Below are 8435 nucleotides of genomic sequence, written 5' to 3'. Positions count from 1 at the left end.
ATCCAACACCACCCGCCAATGCGACAGCTGGGTTCCCAACTTACACCCCAGCACAGCCAGATATGTCCCAAGGTTTTCAATCATTTAAGGGGAACACCATACCTACATCATCCACAATGAATCCCGTGGGTAATTATACAATGTTGAATACCACAGGTCAGTGTCATTCGTCATTTTTTGGGTCCCAAGAACGCCTCAACGATGCTGTGTCGGAATTCTCAGGACAAACCCGTTCCATCCATCCAGAACGTTTTATCCGCCAGCTAGATGTATATTTTGAGAATGTTCCAATGTCAGCAGACCAACAATTAATTTCTGCACAACGTAGACTTAGTGGAGATGCTCGTCTGTGGTACGATTCACTCATCCCCACCCCTCCGACCTACGATAATTTCCGCATATTATTCCGTCAACGATTTTGGTCCGCTGCGACTCAACGCAAGACTCGTAACGAGGTGTTTCGGCCATTTCAATACACGAGATATGATGGTCTCGCAACGCACGCCATGCAATGGATTGCCGGGGCAAAGTATCTGTCACCACCCATCGACCCAATTGATTTGGTTTCGACAATAATACAACACTATCCGATTCCCCTTAGTATGGCCCTGCGAGGACGTGGACCACGTGATACAAACGAATTGTTAGCTGTTTTGACTGAATTCGAAGAGTCCACATCGTTCTGCGAGCCACGTCAGGATGATCACCGACCACATCACAACAATATTCAACCCAATCAACAAAACGAACGGAGGGCACAGGACAACCGACAAGGATATCGTGGAGGGTACAATCGAGGGCAACCACCGAGGAATCAGCCTGCGGCTACAGCCGCCCCGCCCGTCCACCAATTAAATGTGTCGGGAAACGAGGAAGCTTCTCGCCAGTGATTGCAGCACGTGACGAGAGCCAAAACCCATCTGCCTGCAACCAACCATTTTCGTCTCCCACTGATTTCCCTGAACGCACTGTGAAACGCCCTGAGCTTCACGTCGACATTTTCGGAATAAGTACGTCCGCACTGTTGGATTCTGGTGCATCCATATCTGCGGTCTCCGAACAATTTTTCGCGACCCTGAAGAGTCAAACTAACACCGCATCGAAACTGTCTACGCTGCCCGTAACGGGGGTCACTATTTCCACCGCCATCCAAGGCCGAAGTAAGAAGATCACCCGGCAAGTGTACGTACCACTAAGGGTGTTCGGACATGAAGCTCCGGGGATTTTTCTGGTTATTCCCCATCTGTCCACTGAAATGATTCTCGGTGATGACTGGCTTACCCAGTACGGTGTCATTTTGAATTATGTAACCCACCAGGTCGAGTTCCCGAAATGGAACATAGTTTCACCATTTCGACCAGAGATCGGAGATATTAACTCTACCCAGATAACCCAGATCATCGTACATCAGGAACTAGATCGACTCATGCCCACGGCAATGGAACACTGCATATCTGACATTTCTTTCGTAAAGCAAGTCTCGACACCTACACCCGTCCCGTCTCACCCATTGGACTGTGTCGATCATACACAACCAGTTACCGATTCACTCACAAAACCATGGTCCGAGTGCATAGTAAATTTCCATGAAGTACCGGATAAGGAACGATCAAAGCTCATAAGTCTACTGGACCAATATCATAGCATTTTTGATGATCGACCTGGGCTAAACAAATTATACAGTTGCTGTTTTGAAGTATCAGAAGATGTACCTTTCAAAGTGAAACCATATCCAATACCATTTTCCCGTAGACCTGCTGTTGAAAAGGAACTCCAACGAATGCTTTCATGGGGGGTTGTCGAACGATGTTCCTCTTCTTACTGCAACCCGATTGTATGTGTAGCGAAAGCGGATGGTTCCGTTCGTTTATGTCTCGATGCCCGACGCGTGAATCGGTTAATTTTACCGATGCGCGATACGTCCCCTCCACTTGACGAACTTTTAGCTCGGTTCGGGGGGAAAACAATTTTCTCCAGTCTGGATTTTAGTGCTGGATATTGGCAAGTGCCGTTACATCCAATAGTACGTAAATTCACAGCGTTTGTTTTTGAAGGGCGGACTTATCAGTTCTGCGTCGTACCTTTCGGTCTAAACATTTCGAATACAGCATTCGGCAAAGCATTAGAGGCTGTGCTAAATATTAAAATCAATGGGACAGACAACAACCTAGACGATCTGCACATATATGTCGACGATGTTTTAATCTCATCCACCTCGTTTGACGATCATCTCGTACGCCTCGCCGCTTTGTTTAAGAAAATATCCATGTCAGGAATGACATTGAAATTGTCCAAGTGTGAGTTTCTCCGACAAAAGATCAAGTTCCTCGGACACATTGTGACTCCACTTGGGATGTCTATGGATCCGTCAAAGCTTCAAGCCATTCGTGAGTTTCCCCAGCCTCGGAACAAAAAAGAGCTACAATCATTTATCGGTTTTTGTAATTTCTACCGAAAGTTTTCGTGTCACCATGCCTCAATTATAAGCTCGCTGATTGAACTCATCAAAAAAGATTGTACTTGGCGTTTTGGGTATGAAGAGCTGAAGCTATTTAATGCGGTCCGTGAATCATTCACAGAACAATATCTGTCACATCCACATTTCGACCAGAGGTTTTACCTTCAGACTGATGCGAGTAAAGTTGGACTCGGTGCTGAGCTGTTTCAAATCTCTCCAAGCGGAGACCGGCGTACAATATCGTTTGCTAGCCGCACTTTAAACACCGCTGAGCGCAATTACTCCATAACAGAACTGGAATTGTTATCTATAGTCTTTGCTTGTGAGAAGTTTCGGGTATTCATCCTAGGATACCCAGTCACTGTCCTGACTGATCATCAAGCCTTAACCTTTTTATTCCAATGTCGCCTGCGAAATGCTCGATTAACTCGATGGACGTTACACCTTCAAGAGTTCAATCTACAAGTAAAACACATCCCCGGCTCAGATAATGTTATTGATGCTCTATCCAGAAGTCCTGCCGGACGCGAAGAGGCGGAGAAGGTGATGTCAAGTTTTCCATGTGTTTTAACAATTACGTCAAAAAAGGTTCAAGCCGAGTTTGAGCGTCAGATATCGTCTTTCAAATCAATTTGCTTGTCCCAGAGGGAGGACCCTAACCTCGATAGACTTCAACAGCTGCTGAAAGACCCCCAGAGTCAGCAGACCCCGTATCTCGAACACTATAGCTTAGTAGAGGGGGTACTGTTTTATCGACGACACAAGTCGACTGATCAATGGCTCGTCTACATCCCCATCAACAGGATAGACGAACTGATCACTCAGGTGCACCGTCATTTTGGCCATGTCGGACCAAAGAAGTGCATACTCGCCATACGTGATTTCTGTTTTTTCAAAAGCTTTCAGTCCCGTATCCGAGAAGTAGTCCGAAGTTGTGTGTTGTGTCAGAAGACTAAAGCGTCCACGGTCCGTATAGAAGGGGAAATGCGATCTGTTCTCGCCGATGTCCCACTCGGGCGAGTATTAGTCGACCTATATGGTCCTCTCCCTCCGGGTTGGAACCAAGTCCGATATATTTTTGTCGTACTAGATAACTTCTCCCGATTCGTCCGTCTATACCCAGTGAAGAAAGCCACCGCTGTCGCGGTAACCAACCGCATGATTGATGACTATATATCCACATACGGTAAACCCCGATGCATCGTATCCGATCACGGTGTACAATTCCGGAGCAACGTGTGGCAGAATCGGTTATTAGCCCTCGGTGTACCGCCTACAATGACGTCTGTGTATCATCCCCAGTCCAATCCAGCGGAGAGAGTAATGAGAGAACTCGGACGCATGTTCCGGGCGTACTGTCACGAAAACCATACCGAGTGGCCACGGTACGTATCGTACATTGAATGGGTGTTAAACAACACAGTCCATGAGTCGACAGGCCACACCCCACAAGAGCTTTTTCTTTCCGTCGAACAATACAACCCATTCGGAAATGTCGTTTCGTTCCCTCTTCGTCTACCTCTAGCACAGAGAACTAAACTGACCATGGCCCGAGAGATCCAGCTCACCCACTCCGAAAGAAGAAAACACCGCCATGACAAGCAGGGCGTGCCCGTATCATTTGTCATCGGTACCCGCGTATTGGCGAAAACGCATCGCCTAAGTTCCTCCGTCGACAAATGTATACAGAAATTCTTCTTGCTATACGAAGGGCCCTACGTGATCACCAGCCGTCGTCAAGACAACGCATACACTCTGGCAGATCCAAACACCAATAGAACTATTGGGACTTACAATGTTGTTCACCTCCGTCCGTTCCACGAACCGATCAATTCACCATTGCAACAGGCTGAAGTCATAGGTAGCACTCAGGGATCATAGCAACACATTTCTCGTATGAAATTTCCGTCAATTATTATTAACGATTACCTATTATTTAAGTTTGCGTTCAAACATCGTCATCCATGAAAGCTCTCTCCGATGTAGCGAATTTTCATGGGGGGGTTTCTGTGACGTCCAACGCAAACTAACATTATTATAATTCATAATTGTACTAGCAGGTACCGTATGCGCGCGGCATGCGACCGCGAAATAGATAAGGCATACTATCCCGCGCGCCTCAGTCTCCGCCGATCCAATACTTCACCACTTTACCGGCAGTCGCACACACGCTCCCCTCCTAGTACCCACGGCTCAGAGTACCGGCCACTCATGTTAGCAGTAACGTATATGTGACCCCCTCCCTCACCTGTCGTTTTTCCGTGCCACCTAAGATCGCAAAGTACTGACCGACAACAGCAAAAGCCACCACTTCCTTTTCTCCCGTCTCAGCTCCCGGTACCATGAGCGAGTAGCACGCGTTTTGCTGGTGCGCCGAAGGGCGGTACAGGACACACACTGGTTACTGGTACGTATTTTGGTACATCTTTTGTTATTATTCTCACCGTGGCCGGTACTGTTAGGTTATTATTATTTATTGCTATGCTATTATATTGTTGTTATTATACTTATGTATTATGATATATTATTGTTGTTCTCCCGCCGGTGAGCCGCTCCGTCGGAGCCGTGTGTTGAGTGGTGTTCATATCTTATTTTTTAAAATGTATTATTAGTTTTATATTTTATTTTGACCGAGTTTTATGCCTTCGGCTTTCTCGGCACCAACTTAAATACTAAATTTGGAAAATATAAATATATATATTTTTCCCCAAATTGAGGTGTTATTATTTCACCGTCGGACACCTTTCCTATTACTGGTTCAAATGTACCTATTCCCGTTCTTATATATATTAAAAAAAAGAAAAATCCACGGCACTCCGGCCTTCGGGTCTCGGTCCGTGGTTGGCGACCGTGAACGTTCTCGAGGCGGCCACATGACTCTCGAAAACATGACAAATATAATCGAGCAGTCACAAGTTATTGGGTTTGGAAAAAATCGCGATCCAAAAACTCCGGTTTCGAAACCCAGTGCAACGTCGACGTCCGGGCTGCCCGCATGCGACCTACCCCGGCTCGACGGACCACCGTGGACGGTCGACTGGAAAATAATACGTGTTCATCGTAAACGACGTTAGGACGCGCGTAACAGTGCTAAGTAATTTTTTTTCACCCGACCACCCGACATGAACAAATCTTCTCCCGTCCCACCGACCGCGGTCTACCCGGGCCACCCGAGCGCATTTCGTCTAACCGACCACCCGTGACGTTGTTGCACGTCGTCGACCACCGTACGCACCCGCGTAAATCGAACGCTGCACGCCGCGCGGCTGCACGGCACGAAAAAAAAATGGTGCCGCCTGCGCGGGCGGGACGCAAATCGCGTACCGCTAGCCGGCCGCTAGGCGGTCCTGCGAAGCAGTGCGGCCGACCACCTACGGCACCGACCACCGGGCGCGCGGATTGGGACAGTGATAATACATTTCGTCTAACCGACCACCCGTGACGTTGTTACAAGTCGTCGACCACCGTACGCACGCCGCTTGGCGGCACGGCACGAAAAAAAATGGCGCCGCCATGCGGTCCCGAGTAGCAGTGCGGCCGACCACCTACGGCACCGACCACCGGGCGCGCGGATTGGGACAGTGATAATACATTTCGTCTAACCGACCACCCGTAATGGCGTAGCGTCGCTCGTGCAACAGTGGACGCGCGCCCGTGAACTACCGCAATCGGCGCGCGTATCGGTTCCCCCCACCCGAACACTAATACCCCCGCCACAATCGCACAATCGAAAAATATTTAAAAATCGCATCACGTCCGTCGGACCTACTATTCCTGATAGTATTCGGTGCGCCCGACGAGATCACCTCTTTGGTTCGTCCACCGAAAACCGACCGTTAACGAGTTATTGGGTTTGGAAAAAATCGCGATCCAAAAACTCCGGTTTCGAAACCCCGTGCAACGTCGACGTCCGGGCTGCCCGCATGCGACCTACCCCGGCTCGACGGACCACCGTGGACGGTCGACTGGAAAATAATACGTGTTCATCGTAAACGACGTTAGGACGCGCGTAACAGTGCTACGTAATTTTTTTTCACCCGACCACCCGACATGAACAAATCTTCTCCCGTCCCACCGACCGCGGTCTACCCGGGCCACCCGAGCGCATTTCAGTCAAACTCTAACGTTACCCTTGTTGGCGCCTGGTGCTATTACATATACAAATTATATCTTAAATGTAGACTATAGGTTTGTATTTCAGAATTTATTGTGGACATGTGTCAAATAAATTTTACCGGAACCCTCACAGAGTTATATTTTTTCTTTGTACTATACAAGGATCATTACGAAATATAATATATAGGTACCTGCTGTTAGAAACTGCGGCTATTGTGTATATTATGTTATATTTTTATGGACGGACTCGGTTATCGTGAAGTGGAGATTCAAACGGTCGAACCTTTTTACAATAGGTAATGTAACAGACACCGCCGGCGTGATAGTTTTGAAATCATTGTCTGTAATCGGTTTTACCAGGAAAAAAAATATAGATGCTCTATAATCGTGCCTCCGACTGCGGCGGCGGTCGGGATATACACCGATTCAGCCATCGTAACTCATTATTAGGCTTAGGGACTTATAGCATTTGCATACTTTGTTTAATTATTGTTAAATATAGCAGAGTTCGAAATAAATTTATTTCTCGGTACCACGATATCAGATCTAAAATTTGAATGTGCATATTTTTGCATATTTGATAAATTTTGCAGGAAAGTGCTTATTTTAACATTTTTTATGCTTATTTTGCATATTTTGGCAATTTTTTAAATTTCAAATTGAAAACTATAGATATTTAACATGTTGACTAGTAGCTATACGAAAATGAATTGTTCTGTAGTGCGAAATTTAAAACGAGCAAAAGTAACTGTTGAAAAGGAGGCATTTATTAGCAATCAAATTTTGCAATATTCACGTGGTGAAATCAGTAGAATATCATATTATATACAGGATGTTTCAAAAAAATTTTTACCAAAAGATCTATAAATACTATTACGATAATCTATAAGTATTTTATAAACAATTTTTGCTACAAAATTAAAACATTAAATAATTTAACAACATTTTAATAATAACGATTGCTCTTTTACAAGACACAAATATTTTTAACCCCACCTACCAACTTTTTGGTAGCTTGTCCTAAGTCCTGAAAAAATGGTGAAGGGAAATATTTGTGTCCGCAACTCACTACCTGATTTGAGAAATGTGTTTGAGAAAAAAAACTCTGTACGCAACTAGTACTACGATAACGAAACTCGTGTCCGCCAATTGTTATGTTACAATATTGACCTTAATAATTTCGTCCGCAACTAGTATGTGTCCATTATTATTATATCCGTATATTTACCGTTATTCTTGGTAGCAGAGGTCCTCATCGGGTCATCATTTGTTTGTCTCTGGCGGCACGCCAGCACACGAAATTTATAACATCAGCTGCGCCACATTGTCACCACTACGTATGGCGAGTACCTTCGTGGCCAAACAAAGGCTATCTTCGTGCGACAACTTGACCGTTATTTATTTTATTGCACTGCTTACACCTTTTCGTAAATCTTACGGTACATATTGTTATAGGTATAGAATTTTGGTAATATAATAATATGCCGATTAAAAATTTATTATAAATTAATTTTTCTCAAAAATAACTAAAATAAAAAAATATAGTTAATCAATTCAAAGTAGAATTACCTATACTTTGTAATGAAAACGTTATGCGCAGTGGATTGATATAATTTACACTCTATTTTAATAACTATTACAATACATCACTACTAAAAAAAATATAATGTATAATAATGTATTAATATTATAACATTATGACGTGTACTAAAGCGACTATTATAAATAATACGTGTAATAGTTGTTACCTATTTATATTAAATTTCTACGCTAAATATTTTGATTCAAATAAAAAATACATAGGTATATTATACGTAATTGAATTATTATAATATATAATATATTATAATTATTATTAATT

This window comes from Diuraphis noxia, unplaced genomic scaffold, assembly GCF_037042655.1.
Source record: "Diuraphis noxia isolate RWA-SAM2 unplaced genomic scaffold, SU_Dnox_SAM2 contig0001, whole genome shotgun sequence".
Taxonomy (NCBI): Eukaryota; Metazoa; Arthropoda; class Insecta; order Hemiptera; family Aphididae; genus Diuraphis; species Diuraphis noxia.
This window is presented reverse-complemented; position numbering follows the sequence as displayed.